This window comes from Capsicum annuum, chromosome 2 (assembly GCF_002878395.1).
Source record: "Capsicum annuum cultivar UCD-10X-F1 chromosome 2, UCD10Xv1.1, whole genome shotgun sequence".
Classification (NCBI taxonomy): domain Eukaryota; kingdom Viridiplantae; phylum Streptophyta; class Magnoliopsida; order Solanales; family Solanaceae; genus Capsicum; species Capsicum annuum.
In genome coordinates, this window is record NC_061112.1 from 111,147,394 (window position 1) to 111,168,047 (window position 20,654).

The following is a 20,654-nucleotide window of genomic DNA, read 5'->3' on the forward strand; positions in this document are numbered from 1 at the left end:
ATTATCAATCTATTGCGACATACGGATCAGCTGTTGTGGCAGATAGATCATCTGTTTCATAAGTTAGTTGTGTTAACATGTAACTTAACAGATAAGCCTTCTGTATTTTTTATAGGTTATGCATCCTTGAATTGTGCGTATTGAGTAGGAGTTAGGGATGACTTCTTTTATAACTCTATGTCTTTTAACATAATAGAAGAACCAATAGTGGAGTTAATAAAGAAGGAATTAGCTGGAGCAATAGCCTTACGAAGATCAGTTAGGCAAGGTCAGCCTAATGTTGAAGCTCTTCATGACCAACCTACTACAACAGATCCAGGTGCTTCTTCTGGAGGTGTTGCTGGTGGAGTTGTTAATGATGATGGAAGTCATCTTGATGTTGTTCCTGCTTTCAGTCATGATTATGAGCATGTTGGTGCTCAAGAAAAAAAATACATTTGAAGACACCTATTTTAAAGGTCCCTCTCACCCTTACACCGGTCCCTCCCACCCTTACAACAGTCCCTCTCACCCCTCTTCACCCTCATATTCTTATTGCAAATGTAAAGTGTGCAAGTACATAGAGGATAAACTCCTTGTAAAACTAAAGGCTATTGCTGAAGCTGCCAAAGAGTTATAATCCAAGAGGGGTGTCATACCATCCAAGAATGTGAGGGAGCCATACACTCCTAGAGTGGCGGTTAGGAGTAAGAAAAGAAATATTAGACAAATACTCTCCTTTTTAAAAATAGAAAAAATTGCAACTCCTCCCACTCCAAGAGTTGTTGAAGTTCAGGGGCTGCTAAAGAAGGTGGACATATACGTGGCACTTGGCGATGAAGAGAAGAAGGAATTGGAAAAAATCATGACTGACGAGACGAAACCTCCATAAGAATACACCATATATTTATTTGCCGCCCAAGACTTCATGATTATGACAAATATGCATGAGTTGTATGTGGACAATGTAAGTTTACTTTTGCCAATCTAGCCTTCTAATTTACTCCATGAATAATAAGCTACGCAACAGATGTGTAATTTGTTGCAACAACTGGGTTTTCTATTGCAACATAATACACATTTGTTGCATAAGATGCGTTCGCTGGGCAATCTGTGCAGTGATACAGAGAACCCTCTGCAACAGAATCTTTCCATTGTGTTTTTCTTCTTTACGATTGCTAACCTATTTAAAATTTGTCTTCTTATACCACAGTATGTTGATGAAATTCTCTGTCTTATGAGGGGTAGGAAACTAGCCTACCCAGATGCTTATGATGCTGCCAATAGGATAATAGACCTTAACTTCTACAACAATTTCAAGAGTAGATACAATAATCTCCGTAGGTGAGCTATTCCTGGTGGTCGGGGATTTGATAAGTTAGTTTCTACATTCAAATGGGATGAAGATATGATTAACTGTGTTAGAGGGAAGAGGCCATATTCACACGGCAAGAGCTGTACCAAGGCAAAGAGTCTTTATAGTCATGAATGTAGAAGTCAAACATTTTCTCATTTTTGAGATACTACTCAATGAGGGAAAGATTAAGGTTTATGACTGTAACTTACCTGTCTTTGACAAGGCCACATTTTAAACCCACGTGTAGCCACTCTTGATGTTGTTTCCCAAGTTGTTGACGCAGAGTAAACTAATAGATCATTTGCTGATGGAAGTCTTGACAAAGAAATCATAGGATTTTCAAGGTTGAAATACAAACATCCACCTCTAAAAAAATTAAACTGGTGCCGCATGTGGGCCGTACTTACTTGCATACATCGAGTGTTTGCTAACCGACATAAAATAGCTAGTATGTGCGATGCCATTGTGGAAAAAATGCAAGAGGTCTGGGATTATAGGGTACTAACTAAATGGTTGGAGTCGATGTATAAATAAGAATATGTGCAAAGACAGAGACGAACACGATAATAAACTTTTATTTCAAGCCACTTCACTTTACATGTAGTGGCAACTTTTTATGTCTGGCAAAAGTTGAATTTTTATAATGCAAGAAATTGTCTATCTGTTGTAGCATATATAATACCTGTTATGACAGATTGATTATTCATTGGAATAGTTTGGTCATTTATTGCATTAAACAAATGTTTCTCAGTCTGTCTCTGACAACAAATATATAATCTGGTGCAACATATTATCTATCTATTGCAACTGATAGGTAATCTGTTGAAATAAATCAAAAAAGTAGAAAGACCTGTTATATAATTTCCAACAGATGAGATACATGTTGCAACATATGTCTAAATCTGTTTCATAAGATGTGTCGCCTATTGCAGTAGATGTATTATCTGTTACGATATTTTGGTATGGTTTAATCGTCGACTAATCAGTACAAACCTTTTGGTCCAAAAAGCCACTCATGTAAAGGTAAGTAGGCAATATTTTGGCCAACTTTTGTATCTCAGATGATAGCCCAAAACATTCCCTTCGCGACATCAAATCATAACTCGGATGCGCCTTTCTTTTAGAACGACGACAACCAACATCCAATGGAATTCATCACCACAATCGATTGGGATGTACACTTTATCGACCAAATGCCAAGGTAAGCCAGCTGGAATGCTAAAACCTTTGATGATGTTGATTAAGCATTCCTCATTTCGGGAACTTCCAGCTATTGTTGACAATACCTATTGTAGAAATTATTGATGTAAACTTTGTACAAATAATTGTCTGTCGTGTATCTGTATTATTCTTGTGCTTCCAACTTGTCCTTCTTTCGAAGGTAGTAAAAATGACATCGATGTGTTGCACATATTATCAAATATTTCAGATTACGTGATGAAAAATTAATACACAAATGAAACTAAATAAAGTATTAATTAATAGTACTATGCATGGCATTTAAACCTCATCATTCCAGCAAGTTTAGGGTTGTTACATCAAATAGAACCAATTCTTCATTCCGTGATATGCAACAACAAAGTTGGACATATCAAAACCAAGACTTGATTCGTTCACTTTGTAGTGTTCGTCATTTTGTTTTCCACATAATAATTTATATGTGTTAATGTCATATTTTTACAACAAGAATTGTATAAATTAATATCTTTAAAATTGATCTATGTACCTGTCGGCATGATGCTTTAATAGCCCATCTAAAATCCATTTTGAATAGTTGTTGATCAACTTTGTTAGTTTTTTTGGAGCCTTGTACGAGATGTTGAACCCTTCAAATGGGTAATTCTTCTGTTCTCCCAAATTGACAGGCTCTACTTTTTCTTCTATTTGGAAAGTAGTTGATGGATTATTATAATACCCCAAACATCTCATGCAAAATAAATTATAGTTCTTTGCTATTTTAATGAGTGATTTTGATGTATATTAAGGCCTCAAATAACTCCTAGCTAATGGACAAATCAAAATATGCCTTACCGATTAAGTTCTTGAGAAGGATGTTGCTATAGTCAACTTCAAATGAGAATATCTTTTGTTCTCCTAAGAATTAATGATCTTATGACCCACCAACAGATATATAATTGAATTATCTTTCCAACAATACCAATTTCACTTAAATCCAATAACCGAGTGAAAAGTTATAGCATTTTTTGTGTGAGGCAGTGGGCTGCCGCAATTACACCGCTCAGCGGTGCAATAGCGGTGAAGCCAATACCGCTTAAAGGTAAAACTTCAAATCAGAGTTGTCCCAAGGAAGTAGGTCACTGCTATTATCCCGCTCAGCGGTAAGCCTCAAAATCGGGATTTTTAATGCCCAGGGACCGTTTGTTCTTTTCCCGTAGCCTCAAATCTGCCCAAACACGATATTTAAGTCCCAATAGAGCATTATTTGCTCATTTTCTTCACAAATTACTCCAATTAAAGTAGCCCTCTTTCAAGAACAAAAACCCTAGCCTCCACAATTCAAGAGCAAATTGCAAGAATTCACCATCAACTCTCATGAATTCATCAACCCAGGTATTTTATGTGTTCATCCATAGGTTCCTTCCACCCATGGAGTCCAAGTATCCAATTTTAAATTCAAAATTATAATCTTTACAACTTATCATGATTTTAGTTCTGATTTTAACCATGAATACCCATGAATCTTATTTCTATACCATGCTTTCATGAAATCAATGTTGATTATTGAACTTCATATGATTAAATATTATTGTTCACTGATTTAATTCATGGCTAGTGATGTTGGTGTTGAAATCATGCTTTTACTACTAGCTTTAAACTATTTTGATGCTTAGCTTAAACTACGAATATCAAGTGCTTGATGAAATGCCTCAAAGAATGAGTTTTGAATAATGACCCTTGTTATGTTTTCAAGTGAGTTCCCATGGAATGCATTATAGAATGTTTTAAATATTGTGATATCCATATTGTGTTCATACAAATTCAGAATAAAACCCTCAGCTTACGATTTGGTCATGTGATTGTGCGATCTTTTCATGTTTATAAAACATCCCCTTGTTAAAGTCTTAGTCCCCATGTGTTTGATGAAATGCTTAAGTGAATCATTATGAACATTGATTTCCTTCCTTGGTTTCAAAGAGTTCAAGTGGTCCTATTGTTATTGCAATCAAATATTAGGGGTTATGAATACCCAAAAACGTAGCTATTTACTTAGTCTTAGTATCTTTAGAATAGTTTTAGAATGTGTTATGAGCATTATCAGTTCAGTCGGTCATCATAATCAGTCAAACTTAGAACGGTCCAGTAATCCAAGTCAATTTTCTCTTCAGTTAAACCTAGCTTAGTCTCATAATTAGTGTCAGTTCAGTTGGGAGTAGGATTCAGAACCAAGCAAACCCAGGGATGGGGGCATTTCTGTTAGTATAAGGGTTGATCCTTAGAAGTAATCCTTGAGTTACAGAACGACGTAGCCAGCGTAGGTTAAGATATCTTCCTACCAGATAAGGGTTAACACATCTGGCATGAGTTTTCCTACTAGTGAGGGTTGACAAAATGTCTTTCTTCTAGATAGGGTTGAGTCACATCTATTGTTAGCACTCGTGGCACGGTTTTAGCACCCTTCCAACTAGGGTTACAGGTTAGACCCCGATCAGCTCAGACTGGCGCATGTCGGTTAGATGTCCCACAGTTTCAGTTTCAATATTTAGTTCAGAATTCAGTTTTAGTTTTACTTGACCATAGCATACAAATATCAGTTATTCAATTATCAGGTTTCAGTATTTCAGTTTACAAATTATATTCAGAGCATGTTTATGCTTGGTCATGCATTCTCAATATTTACAGATTTCATGCATCCTCAGTAATTACAAATTCCATGCATTCTATTTAGTACCTCATGCTATTCATTCAGTTAGTTACTATTTTTGCCTATGAAACTATACATGTCAGCCTACCTCATTTAGCATACCAGTACATTCAAAGTACTGATCACATACTCTTTTCTTGCGTTATCATGTATCATATCATAGGATTGGATGCTCAGTTCCTGGATCACGCATAGACTTTCTAGATTATTATCTATAGTAGTGGTGAGTCTGCATATTTCGAGGACAAACTATATTTATTATCATACTTTTAGTTCAGTAGTTGGTTAGAGTTAGCTGGGGGCCTGTCCCATCAACTCTTATTCAGTCAGTAGAGGATTTTTAGACTAGTACAGGTAGCTAGTCAGTTTTCAGTTGTTATTATCAGTCATTTTATCAATAATGTTAGTATTGTTTTACAGAAATTATCAAAGCTATGATTTAAAACCATATAGCATTTCAGTTAAATTACGCACATGTTTCTTTGTTCTGTTATTCAATGCTCACAACAGGTACCAACATGGGTTAGCTTATGGTCACTTGTGACCATAAGCACCGTGTAGCACCCAGGGTGTACTCTCAGGGTATTACAATTATCAACTATGATATTATGCTCTTTAGCAGTAGCTTCTACTATGACATCTACCTAGAAAGCTAGAATTATCAATGTTAATTATAGATATACAATAGATTATCTATCTGTTACAATAGATAAGTCTTATGTTGCAATAAATGGATCATTTGTTGGGATAAATTCAAATAGGTAAAATAGAGTGGTATGATAATTTTGAACAGATGACCCATCTGTTGCAACATAAGACTCATCTGTTGGTAGAAATTAAAATAGTATGAAAACCTGTTTGATTTGCTGAAATAGATGGATATATGTTTCTACAGGTAACGCATCTGATGCAAAAATTTAGACAACAGTTGCAATAGATGTTTATATCTTTTTGATAATTTTCAGCAGATGTATCATCTGTTGAAATAGATACGTGTCTGTTTGTTTGTTGGAATAGATGATATACATTCACCTTCTTTAGCTCATGCTGCTCTCCTGTTACCCTTGTACATTGAACAGTGGAGCAAGAAAAAGGCAAAGGCATTGAAATTTTGCTTTTTTCGATGCTTGATGATGCCTTGGAAATATCTTTCCTTCACCTCTTAGTCACCTTGGTCTCTAGTGGAGTGTATGGATATGAAATCGTCTTTGATGGAATGACACCCCTCTTAGATATCATTTCTTTTATAGAAGTAGTTAGTGCATTAATAACATTAATCACTCCATCATGTTTCGTCTTGCAATCTTGACATTTGCATATGGAACATTCGCTAGATGTTGCAAAATCTAGAGAAAAATCTGTATAACCAGTATGATCATAATCATAATGGCTTGTTGTTTTAAAAAACTATAAGAGGATCATTATTAACCCCAACAGCAGCACCACTACCACTACCATCATCAACAACAACAATCCCACCCTCCAAAATTATTTTTCTTGTGATGGTTGTTGCTCTAAACAATTCCATTTTTATTCTATCAATGATCTTAGGGTCCCATAAAGTTTGCATAGACCGTAAAGTAAGAAAAAATGTCATCTTCAATTCTCGATTGGTCGGAACAAGCCACGGATGGATAATCTAAAATAAATCAGTACATTTATTAGAATGATGATGAAATCATTTAAAATAATCATTAATTAAAATAAAAACTTAATTAGAATTAGACTTACTACTTCCTTCGGGGGATTAAAAAGATCAAGAAATTTTATATTTTTATCATTTTGGCCGACAACCATCTCAAAACTTGAACAGGAAACTTCTTCCTAGTAGTTCACTTGTTGTCTCAAATAAGGAATGACTTCAAATGCCCAAGTCTATAACATAACTCCAATAAATCAAAACATTATTGAATTAAAAAAATGAATCATATCATAATAAGGAAATATTTACCATGAAAGCCTATGGAAAGCCATATAAGTTGATTGTCAATGGTGTTAACTGAGTCAACAAATATTTAACAGTCATTTTGAAGCTTTCATAACCCCAAGGATAGCTATTAAATGCCTCAAGATCCTCAGAGAGATTTATTATATAGAGTCTTATGTTGTTGTTAAAGTCTCTCACCCAAAAAATATTATTTACAAACTAAACCAAGAACAATGATTTCTTGTGCTTCTTTGAAAGTCCTTTACCTTTCAATGCTTCTATCAAGTTTTTGTTTTTGAAGCTTGGACCAACAATGAACACTAGTTCATCACGATCACTCGACTTGCCTTTGCCTTTTTAGGGTGTGCAGAGTATTTTTTTTTTTGGGTTAGAGTAGGTATAATTTGAGAAGGAGAAGGAGGATAACATTTTAGTCCAGTAACTATGGCAAACTCCTTCCAACCAAAACAAACAGGCATGCCACAGTAATTTATCCACACCTCATCCATCTTATCTTTGTTTTCATACATAAACCTACGTTTGAGAAGATCATATACCATTTTTATTTTGAAACGAGCATTGTTTTCTTTTGGCAAATCAAGATATTTTTCAAAGCGGCTTTCCCTGAAATAAGAATCCAATTTTTATTCTCAACGTATTTTTTTGAAGGTGCCAAAAGATTTTCCCATGGCTGCCTTAACCACAAAATCACCCATTAAACATGTGGTACCATCGCACTCATTCTCAAAAGATAGCGATCAATGCTGAAGTTTTTGACCAACTCTTCGATGGAAAGGCTATTAGTATTTTGATCATCTCTTTTGAAGCATTCCTCCTCCACGTGTTCATTATCTTCTACTTCTGATTGAGATAAGGCTTGTAAAGCAAGCTCATAGAGTAGTGGATGTAGCCTAGCTGCTTCACTTGATCCTTTACTTGGACTTGATTTGATTTATTTTCTTTTGAGAGCCATATTATCTAAAATTAACAAGAAAATAAAATAGATTATAATTGATTAATGCATCTTTAAAAAAGTATAATAGTAAATCTAACATGCACAATAGTAAAATAAAAGTTCTAATAGACCCACATTTGTTGTACTAGGTATGTTATCTGTAGCAACATATAACTAAATTGTTGCAACTGATGAGTAAGCTGTTGGAAACAGTAAAAACAGATCACTTGAACCAGGTAGTTTATTTGTTGCAACATAAACCAACCTGTTGAAATGGATGAGTAATCTGCTGGAAACAATAAAAATAGATCACTCATTTATTACACCAAAAAGGTTATATATTGCAACATATAACCAATATATTGCAACGAATGAGTAATCCATTAGAAATAATAAAAATAAATCACTCATTTGTTACACCAGGTAGAATATCTATTGCAACATCTAACCAACCTGTTGCAGTGGATGAGTAATCTATTGAAAACAATAAAAATAGGTCACACGTCTGTTGCACCATGTAGGTTATCTATTGCAACCTATAAATAACCTGTTATAGGGGATGAGTAATTCATTGGAAACAATGAAAATAGATCACTCATCTATTGAAACAAATCACTCATCTGTTGTAAAATGAGTTATTTGGTGGATCGATATTGTTTAGATTTTTTCCAAAAAGAAGAGTCATCTGCCACAACAGATGAATGATCTGTTAGATTGTTTATCTGCTGCATCAAATTTCCATTATTGTATCAAATTTGTATCTATTATATCAGATGTTTCATCTGTTGCATCAGATGTTTCATCTGTTGCATCAGATGTTTCATCTGTTGCACTAGATGGTTCATCTATTGCGTCAGATGGTTCATCTATTGCAACACCATTTTTACCAAGATAAACAACAAAACAACCCAGTAACACCAACACAGACACACACTAAGACCATCAACGGTGACCAAAAATAACCAACAAATCAAATCAACAGTTTGAATAAAAGAACTACAATAACAACAAAAAACTATATTTCACACCGAAAAGAGTAGAGAAGAAATGCTAGAAATTAGGATTTTATTTAGTCCACATTTTAAATTTAAGCAAGAAATATTAAAATTGTAAACCAATACTAGAAGAGAAGTTGGCTCAAGTTTCTCTGTTTCTTCATAACTAAAAAGACATAATTTTTTACCTGTGAAATAAGAAATGGGATGACAAAAAACTCAATGTTGATGTCACAGGAGAATTCTTCACATCTATCGACGGTTGAAAGTCGAAAAGGAACTTGCCCGACTATTTTTCGCTGGAGGTTAAAGTCGTCGGAGATTGAATGGAGAAATTTTACAGAACTGTTGGTTGGGAGAGAGTTGAGAGAAGCTATAGAGAGAGAGTAGAGAGAGACATTCGATGATTTGGAGAGGAGAGAGGTCTGGTTTGATTTGTACTTTTGAAAAGATTAAAAAGTTTTGAAAATATTAATCAACTCCATAATTAACTTAATCAAGTTTTACTAATTATGTTTGACACTTTAAGTTGGTCAATGTCACTAATCTTTTTCATTAAAGACTTAAAAGACACCTTTCCTTCAATTTTCTCAAGAATTTATGTTCAAACACTAGATAATTTTAACTAATACTGCTAACCAAATACGAGATAATATATATTTAATGTCGAAATTTATACAAGCAAAATTAATTGTTCACATACATCCACTTACAAACTGAATTAAAAAAAGTTTTCAGATATCTTACGTGTACTTTTTCCCCTTTATATATATATATATACACATACATACATACATACATACATACATACATACATACATATATATATGTATATATATATATATATATATTCGTCATCATCTCCTCAAAATAATTTAACATTGCTAAAAAAGTATTTAGTGGGAATTGATTCCTAGATCTCAACAACAATAACATGTTTGGTGTATTTCATGGGAGGGTAAAGTGTATTAATTCTATACATTAGATGAAGTACAGAGAATATTCATGATAGATCTCAAAATAAATATTTTAATTTTTAATATAGTGCATAATTTATAACCTGTTTGGTCAATCTTGTAAAATCAACTTATTATGAAAAGTGTTTTTCAAAAAAATACTTCTGCTAGAAATAACTTTTTGGGCCAATAAATTTTTAAAAAACAAATTACAATTCATACACATAAGATAAAAAGGGGGGAGAGTGGCGAAAGAGACTGAGAGAGACCGAAGATTGGCAAATGAGATTGAGAGAGAGGGAGAGAGAGGAGAGAGAGGTACTAATTTCTATATGAGACACTGATTTGTATATCAAAATGGAAAAGGTGGTGAACGAGACTGACAGAAATAAGAAAGAAGCGAGTGAGATTGGGAAAGAGAGAGGAGAAAGGAGACAAAGGGACTGATTTGTATACGACACTTAATCAGTTGTATTTGTATATGGCCTCTTTTTATATATGACATACTTCTATGACCTTTTGATTATATATATGACATACTCCAATTGTAGTTATATATGACATAGTCATGCATATATCAAAGAATCATACAATTTTCATCTACATTTGTATATTACAATTGAAATGAAAATAAAAATACCTAATATACATTGTCACATATGCAGTTCTGTCACAACCTGAGTTGAGACCCTGGCTGCAATGAGCATCCTAAACCATGAAGGCCCAAACTCTCTTCACTTTCTGGACATCATACACAGGTTCACATAATATAAAATTCAATGCGGAAAATACATATCGATACGGAATCATGGTCAAATAATATAATCCAGAGGAATAATTCAACATCGAATTCATAACTTCTAATAATATCTAATAACAGTCCGGAAAATCTCTAACACATATAAACTAATATCATGTCTAAAACTGGGACAAGGCCCCAGTAGACCATAAAACAGAAGAAACAATAGAAATTTGAAAATCAGTTCTTCCGGAATAGAGAATTCATATTTCAAACATATGTCAAACTATGCAAAAACTCTTTCTTTTCAACATTTCAACAAACATTTGGTCAAGTATTTTGTAACAAACCATGCTATCTCTTTGAATCACCACTTTTCATTTATGTTACAAGAAACACCTCTTTTTAGTTCATAACCAAAATCAAATCTTAAACAATAGTAAGGGAATTTGTATCATGTTCTCAATATGAAATTGGATAGTGCATAATATATGAAAACAAGGGGTTTTACAAAAAGAGAGGGATTATAGTTATTCATGCTCTCAGTTCAAGTTTCAACCATCAAACCACATGCATACATACGTATATATATACATACGTATATATATACATATATATACATATATACATATATACATATATACATATATACATATATACATATATACATATATACATATATATACATATATACATATATACATATATATACATATATATATACGAACAAAAGAGAGTTTAAGGAGGGAAGACCTCAAGACCAAAACATTTATATCAAGAAGGTTTAATAATTCATGATTGTAAATGTAAATTCAAACCCCTTTCTAAGTTCATGATTTCTCAACCTTTAAAAACAATTAAGAAGATTTTTCCATGCCCATGTAGTTTAGGAAAACCCTACGTACCTTAGATTAATTAGCTCGAAGAGTGGAACCCTAGATTAATTAGCTCAAAGAAAGTTTCATAATGCATGATTGTAAATGTAAATTCAAACTCCTTTGTAAGTTCATGATTTCTTAACCTTTAAACATAATTAAGAAGATTTTTCCATACCCATGTAGTTTAGGAAAACCCCACGTACCTTAGATTAATTGGCTTGAAGAGTGGAACCCTATCCTTGACTCTTTTCTTAAAAATCTTGACGTAGAAGATGAACTCTTGATCTCTGGGAGGTAAGTTAGCGTTTTGTTTTGAAGTAATTCTGATGGTTTTTGGTATATTATACCACAATCCTGACTAAATTTCATGTTATGGCTGAGTTTTAATGAGGAAAACATACAAAAATACCCTTCTGTACCCGAGAAAAATTTAATACACGAACTGGGATCCAATACGTTTACCAATGCTACACATTCCCTGTCGATGTGATTACTGGTGCAATGTGATGATATTGCATCTATCCACTAGTTTGGCCAATTCAATTACCGACGAGATGTGTGCGTCGAGATTGCGTCGGGCCACTGGTTTTCTTACCCAAACACATTCCAAACATTGTCCAAAAAATCCAAAAACTTTCTGAGACACCCCCTTACACTCCCGAACATAATTCAACTTAAAAATCAACATCTCGGAGTCTGAAAGATTAATTTTGAAATCATTGAAGTTTAAGAACTTAAAATAAGGCTAAGTTATTTCAACACTTAGAAAATTTCAGGTTGTTGGCACTTAAAGCATGATACTAAGCGCGATATTAAGTATAGAACGCTATGGGGAGCTACATTATCCCCCCTTGGGATCATTCATCCTTGAATGATGGCTCTGGACACAGACAAGCATGATTTCGGGTGTATTAAGGAAAAGATAGGGAGATAGTAGTATAGGATTTATACCTTCTAAGTCATTATCCATGATCTCAAAGATATTTGGGTATCTAGCACGCATGTTATCTTCTGACTCCCAAGTATCTTTCTCATCTTTTTGATTACTCTACAACACCTTAACTGAAACTATCTCTTTACTTCTCAATCTCTGAACTTGATGATCTAAGATAGCAATGGGTTCTTGTTTATAAGACAAGGAGTCCTTCACATTGATCTCTTCTAAAGGAAACACTAAGGAATGATCTCCAATGCACTTTTTCAACATGGACACATGGAACACTGGATGAACAGAAACCAAACTTACGGGCAATTCTAACTCGTAAGCAACCCCTCCTATTCTCCTCACAATTTTATATAGTCCTATATAGCAAGGAATAAGTTTCCCTTTCTTTCTGAATCGCATGACACCCTTCATAGGGGAGACTTTTAGAAATACCCAATCACCTACCTCAAATTCCAACTTCCTTCTCCTAATATTGGTGTAGGACTTCTAGTGACTCTGAGTTGTCTTAAGTCTTTCTCTAATGATCTTCACCTTTTTCATTGCTTGATGAACAAGGTCAGGACCAAACAATCGGGTTTCACCCACTTCATACCACCTAATTGGTGATCTACATATCCTCTCATAGAGTGATTCAAAAGGATCCATCTGAATACTGGCATGATAGCTATTGTTGTAAGTGAATTCTATCAACGAAAAATGATCTACCCAACTACCTTTAAAGTCAATTATGCAGGCCCTTAATATATCTTCAAGTTTCTGAATGGTACGTTTCACCTGCCCATCAGTCTGAGGGTGGAAGGCAGTACTCAAGTTCACTTGGGTACCTAAAACCTTCTGAAAAGACCACCAAAACTGTGAAGAGAATTGCATACCCTAATCGAATATAATAGATATAGGATCACCATCCAAATGAACTATCTCATGAATATACATCTTGGCATAATTATCTCCCGAATAGTTTGTCCTCACAGGCAAAAAGTGAGTTGACTTAGTCATCCGGTCCATAATCACCTATATGGAGTCATATTGGTTCTGAGACTTCGGAAGCCCCGTGATGAAATCCATATTGATTATCTCCCTTTTCCACATAGGGAAGGCTATTTCTTGGGAAGTTTGACCTAGTCTCAAATACTCTACTTTGACTTTTTGACAATTCAAACAGAAACAAAATTAGCAACATTACGCTTTATATTGTTCCATCAATAAATCATCTTAAGATCATGATACATTTTAGTAGAGCCTGGGTGAACAACATACCACGAGGTGTGAGCTTTATTAAGAATCCTCTCGCATAAACCATCCATGTTCGGTACACATAGCCTGCCCTGATACCTCAATATCTCACCACCTCCAATTTAAAAAGCCATCACCTTTTGTTGACCTACATCATTCTTAATCTGCAACAAGATAGGATCTTCGACCTATTTTTCCTTAACTTCAGCACATAGGGAAGATTTAGCTATCTCATGAACAATTACTCCTCCATCTTCGAAATCCAAAAGTTGAACCCCTAGATTTAAAAGCCGGTAAATATCTTTAACCATCTCCCTTTTTCCTTTCTCAACATGGGAAAGACTGCCCATTGATAACCTGCTAAGGGCGTTGTCACCATATTGGCTTTCCCTGGATGATAAAGCAGGCTCATGTCATAATCTTTTAACAAATCCAACCACCGCATCTACCTGAGATTCAGTTCTTTTTATGAGAAAACATAATATAAACTTTTGTGATTGGTGAATATATCTACATGCACCCCATAAAGATAATGCCGCCAGATTTTAAGTGCAAACACCACCCCCGCTAACTCTAAGTCATAGGTGGGATAATTCTTTTCGTGCATCTTTAACTGCCTTGATGCATAAGCCACCACTTTACCATGCTGCATAAGCACATACCCAATTCCTACCCGGGACGCATCACAATACACAAGAAAAACCTCTGTACTATCAGGAAGAGTCAAAACTGGTGTAGTAGTCAACTTATCTTTCAGCTTTTCAAAACTACCTTCACATGAGTTGGACCATAAAAAATTTTCCTTTTTCTGAGTAAATTTGGTAAGGGGAGTGGCTATGGAGGAAAAATTCTCTACAAAACTTCTATAATACCCTGCCAAAGCCAAGAACCTCCGAATATCAGTTCGAATCGTAGGCCTGGGCCACTTTCTTACTGCATCAATCTTTTGGGGGTTAACCTTAATCCCCTCACTAGACATAATATGCCCCAAGAAAGCAATAGCATTAAGCCAGAATTCACATTTTGAAAACTTTACATACAACGCATGCTCCTTAAGGGTCTATTCTTAGAGTAAACCAAGATGTTGTCAATCAAGACTATAACGAATAGGTCTAAATACTGATGGAACACGCTATTTATCAGATCCTGCAAGGACATTAGTTAATCCGAAGGACATAACTAAGAATTCATAATGACCATAACAGGTTTAGAAAGCTGTGTTGGGAATGTCAGTCTGTCTAACCTTCAACTAATGATACCCCAAACAAAGGTCTATCTTAGATAAATAGTTAGCACCTTGGAGTTGATCAAATAAATCATTTATTCTGGGAAGAGGGTATTTGTTCTTAAATGTGACCTGATTTAGCTGACGGTAATCTATACATATATGGAGGGAGTCATATTTCTTACGTACGAAGAGTACAGGTGCACCCCAGGAAGAAATACTAGGATGGATAAAGCCTTTATCTAGTAGATCTTTCAACTATTCTTTTAACTCTTTCAATTCTGCAGAAGCCATTCTGTATGGTGGAATAAAAATTGGACAAGAGTCCGGCAATAAGTCAATGCCAAAATCTATCTCCCTATCAGGGGGTATCCCTGGGAGATCATCGGGAAAGACTTCTGGAAATTCATTAACTAGAGAAGGACTTTCATCACTGAAATCCTTGAATCGAATAAAATGATACAAACACCCTTTGATATAAGCCTACGTGCTGTAATATAAGATATAAATATCCCTCTGGGTGCTAAAGAATACCTCTCCCGTTCTATCATAGGTTCATTCGGAAAAGAGAAAGTAACTTTTCAGGTCCTACAGTCTAATATGGCATAACACGAATGGAGCCAATCCATCCCAAAAATAGCATCAAAGTCAATCATGTCAAGCTCTATAAGGTCTGTCACAATAGCATAATTACAAAAAAACATCACACAATTTTTATATACCCTTCTAGCCACAATAGAGTCATAAATCGGAGTGGAAATAGAGAAAGGTTCAGGAATATTTTTAGGTTCGAAACCAAAACCAATGGCCACAAAAAGGGTCACATAGGACAAGGAAGACCCAGGATCATGTAACACATACACATCATGGGAGAAAATCTGTAACATACCCATGACCATATTTGGTGATGCCTCAGCATCCTACCAATTTGATAGAGCATACAGTCGGTTGATACCACCCCCGGTAGCTAAAGTATTACCCTTGGGAGGTGGTGGTGGCACTGAGGAATTTGCTAGAGACTCAGCACCCCAAACACTACCTCTCACTATTGGGCAATCTCATTGGATATGACTTAGCTGGCCGTAAATATAGCACACCATTATGCAAAATTGACATCTTCCTGGGTGATTCTTTCTGCATGAGCTACACGGAAGGTATTGCCTAAATAGCCGGGCCACGCTCCCTTGAGACTTAGTACCCTGTACTCCCTATCCCTGATTAGGCTAAAAATTCTAAAACCACCGGTCAACTGAAGGTCTGGGTACTGAGGTGCTGGCTGCTGACTGAGTGTGACTCCAGGACTTCTTCTTAGAATTAGACCACCTTTTTCCCTAATTACCACCTTGGTGTTGAATATTATTCTGGTCCATAGATCTGGCCCTCTTAGTTTTTCTATTTTTCTCCCTTGCTTCAGCAACATTCTTCTTCTACTCCTCAACCTATTGCATGTGAACAGACAATCTAGAGAAATCCATATCTCTATTCAACATTGCCCCTTTACATTCCAATACTAAATCATCCAAGAGATCGGATGCAAGCTTTCTCATACGAGCTCTCATGTTACCCACCAATTTTGGGGAATAATGGGATAATTGGTTGAACTTCAATGTGTACTCTTTGACACTTATTTTCCCTTGTTTCAAGTTCATAAATTATTCCGCCTTCGACTCAATTCTTAAGGAAAGAAATGATCCAGAAAAGATTCCACAAAATTACCCCAATAGAAGGCTCAGCATCACTACCCTTCGAATCCTCCTACTTAATGTACCACTGATTTGCCATATATTTTAGTTGATATGTCGTAAACTCCACACTTTTAACATCGTTCACATGTATAACTCTAAAAAGCTTCTCTAACTCATCAATGAACCCTTAGGGGTCCTCCTCAACCTTCGTGCCCGTGAACACAAATAGGTTTAGTCCTATGAATTGACCAACTCGGGTAACCTCAGACGAACCCGACACAGAACCCACATCTTCAGTCTGACGGGTCTGAGAGGCTACGAGTTGTGCAATCATATGGATGGACTGTTTGAACTCAAAATTCAAAACCTCCCTCTAAGGAGACTAGAGATGGTTAACATTGGTCTGTGGAGCCTGAGGTGGACTGGTCAAAACTGGGGAAACTCCCAGAGTAGGAACAAACTCTGAGGTGCGAGCTCTATTATGGGTTTGCATCCTATGGGTAGGGCGGACCTCCTCAACTTGGGCATTCTATTCGTTGGTTTGACGGGGAGGCATGTTAACTTTCATAAATATAAGAAATCACTGCTTAGTTGACATACAGACTCTATAGCACAAACTAGATCACGAAAGAAGAGAGAAATTCCTAAACACTTTGTAGCCTCTTATTTATAAGTGTGGCGCACTACACACCCATAAATAGGACTCTACCTGATGTGATTTTACAGACACCCTAGGACCATGAATCGTGATCTGATACAAAGTTTGTCACGACCCAAGCTGAGAACCTAGCCGCGATGAGCATCTCAAACCATAAAGTCCCGAGTGCCTTTTACTTTCGAGACATCATACACAGGTTCAAATAATATAAAAGACAATGCAGAAAATACATATCGATACGAAATCATGGTCAAATAATGTAATTTAGAGGAACAATTCAACATGAAATTCATAACTTCTAACAACATCTAAGAACAGTCTGCGAAATCTCAAATACATAAGAACCAATATCATGTATAAAACCAGGACAAGGCCCCCAACAGACCATAAAATAGAAAAAACAACCGAAATCTGAAAATCAGGACTTACGAAATAGAGAAGGCTTACCAACTGCAACTTTTGACACACACCGGTCTACTGCTGGATGGGACCACGAGACTGTGCCTCAGATCCTGAGATTTAGTGGGTCAATACACATGTACTGTATGTAGAGCAATCCAAAATAAAGTACTTTTATACAAAATGAGTGGGAGAAATTCATAAAATATTTTAATAAGATGTATGGAAACACATGAGCAAGCTTAAAGACCTTGAAACAATTCTTTAAAACCAAGACTCACTCTTTATTTTACTTCTGAGCTAGGTGGCAAATCCGACAACTCTAAAATCCCACGGGCTACATAAAATTCACCCTTAACATGACGTCCAAGCCCCCAATCCATGTTTGCTGCAATGGTTAGAGTCTCTATCTCTAATACGCCAAGGGGAACTAGGATAGCATATGATCCCTCTTGTAGACATAATAAATCTGTGTCGGCAAAACACGGTTTCGGGCTATGAGTTATGTGAACTTGACCTTTTTTGGGTAACCACCTAACTCTCTTTAAGCCTATTTTGAACTCTTTAAGGCATGCATTATTTGAAAACAAAATATGAAAATCTTACACTATTGTGGCATTCATCTATTTTGGTATCGTCATACCAAGACTTGCAAGTCATATCTTTAAGCCATAAAATATCAAGTTCCAGTCTCTTCAGTTAAAACATAAAGTTTGGACCACCATATCATTTAAACAGTTTAAGAGAATTCATATTTCAAATCATATGTCAAATTATGCAAAGACTCTCTCTTTTCAATATTTAAACATACATGTGGTAGTCAAGTATTTCATAACAAACCATGCAATCTCTTTGAATTACAACTTTTCATTTATGTTACAAGAAACACCTCTTTTTAGTTCATAACCAAAATCAAATCTTAAACAATAGTAAGGGCATTCGTATCATGCTTCTCAATATGAAATTGAATAGTGTATAACATATGAAAACAAAGGGTTTTACAACAAGAGAGGGATTATAGTTCTTCATGCTCTCAATTCAAGTTTCAACCATCAAACCTCATGCATACATACATATATATATATATATACATATATACATATATATATATATATATATATATAAACAAAAGAGAGTTTAAGGGGGGAAGACCCCAAGACCAAAACATTTATATCAAGAAGATTTCATAATGCATAATTGTAAATGTAAATTCAAACCCCTTTGTAAGTTCATGATTTCTAAACCTTTAAGCATAATTAAGAAAATTTTTCCATGCCCATGTAGTTTAGAAAAACCCCACATACCTTAGATTAATTAGCTCGAAGAGTAGAACACTAGCCTTGACTCTTTTCTTGAAAATCTTGACTTAGAAGATGAACTCTTAATCTATAAGATGGAAGTTAGGGTTTTGTTTTGAAGTAATTTGAGTGGATTTTGGTATATTATGCCTTAATCCTGACTAAATTTCGTGTTATGACTGAGTTATAATAAGGGAAATAAACAAAAATACCTTTCTAGACCCAAGAAAAATTTAATTCATGAACTGGATATCTGACGTGTTTAGCGACGCTATGCGTCGCCTGTCGATTTGATTAACAGTGCGACACAATGGTATCGCATCCATCCACTGGGTTGGACAATACGATTACCGACGCGATGCATCGAGCCACTAGTTTGTTTATCCAAACACATCCCAAATGTTGTCCAAAAAATTCAAAACCTTCCTGAGTCACCCCATTACACTCTTGAACATAATTTAACTTAAAAATATACATCTCGGGGTTGGGAAGATTGATTTTGAAATCATTGAAGTTTAAGAACTTAAAATAAGGATAAGTCATTTCAACACTTAGAAAATTTCAAGTTGTTGATACTTAAAGGATGCTACTGATCACAGTACTAAGTCAAGAACGCTACGGGGTGTTATAAGTTCACTGATATACAATACTTCCACTATACTTATATGAAATACAAATATCTAATATATCTACAATTGATACGTATACCTAGACCAAAATACCTATGCTTAATACGTATACAATAAATGCATTTGAATATTACAATTGAAACCCAATCAAATATTATATATTGATACATCTACAACCTTTCGACTATATTGATTAAATGTCTAATATAGTAACGATTTGTACAAATCAACATACACACATATATCTATACTTATATATATATACACACACATACCTATTTATATATGTATGTATGTATGCATACATATATATGTATGCATATATATATCTATGTATGTATATATATATGTGTGTATATGTGTATATATATATGTGTGTGTGTGTGTATATGTATATATCTATATATATGTGTGTTTGTGTATATATATGTATATATCTCTATATATGTGTGTGTGTGTATGTATATATATGTGTGTGTGATACCTTTTTATGACCTCCATTCATATTTATATTCTTAACATGCATGAACTTTGTGGGTGTTATAGTATCCCTCATACAAAAGAAAACTAAAGTGTCCAAGTGTTTGATATCGCAAAAGTGTTTTCCTGAAATATATTCTCTGATGTTTGATTGAAAAATAAAAAATAATTTTCTTTGAAAAGTATTAAAAAGATTAACAATAACATTAATAAATATTATATTAGTTTTACTTGTAGCTTTAGTTTCACAAATTAATCAATTTATATTTCCCTGACAAGAATAAACTGAAGAAATTCAGTTGAAGAAAAATCAAAAATAAAAAATAGTTCATTTTGATTGATTTTTTTGTTTGTATGTTTCAGCTTATTTAATTTGATATTTTGGTAAAAAACGAATTAAATAAAATAACAAATATTACTAATCCCTTAATA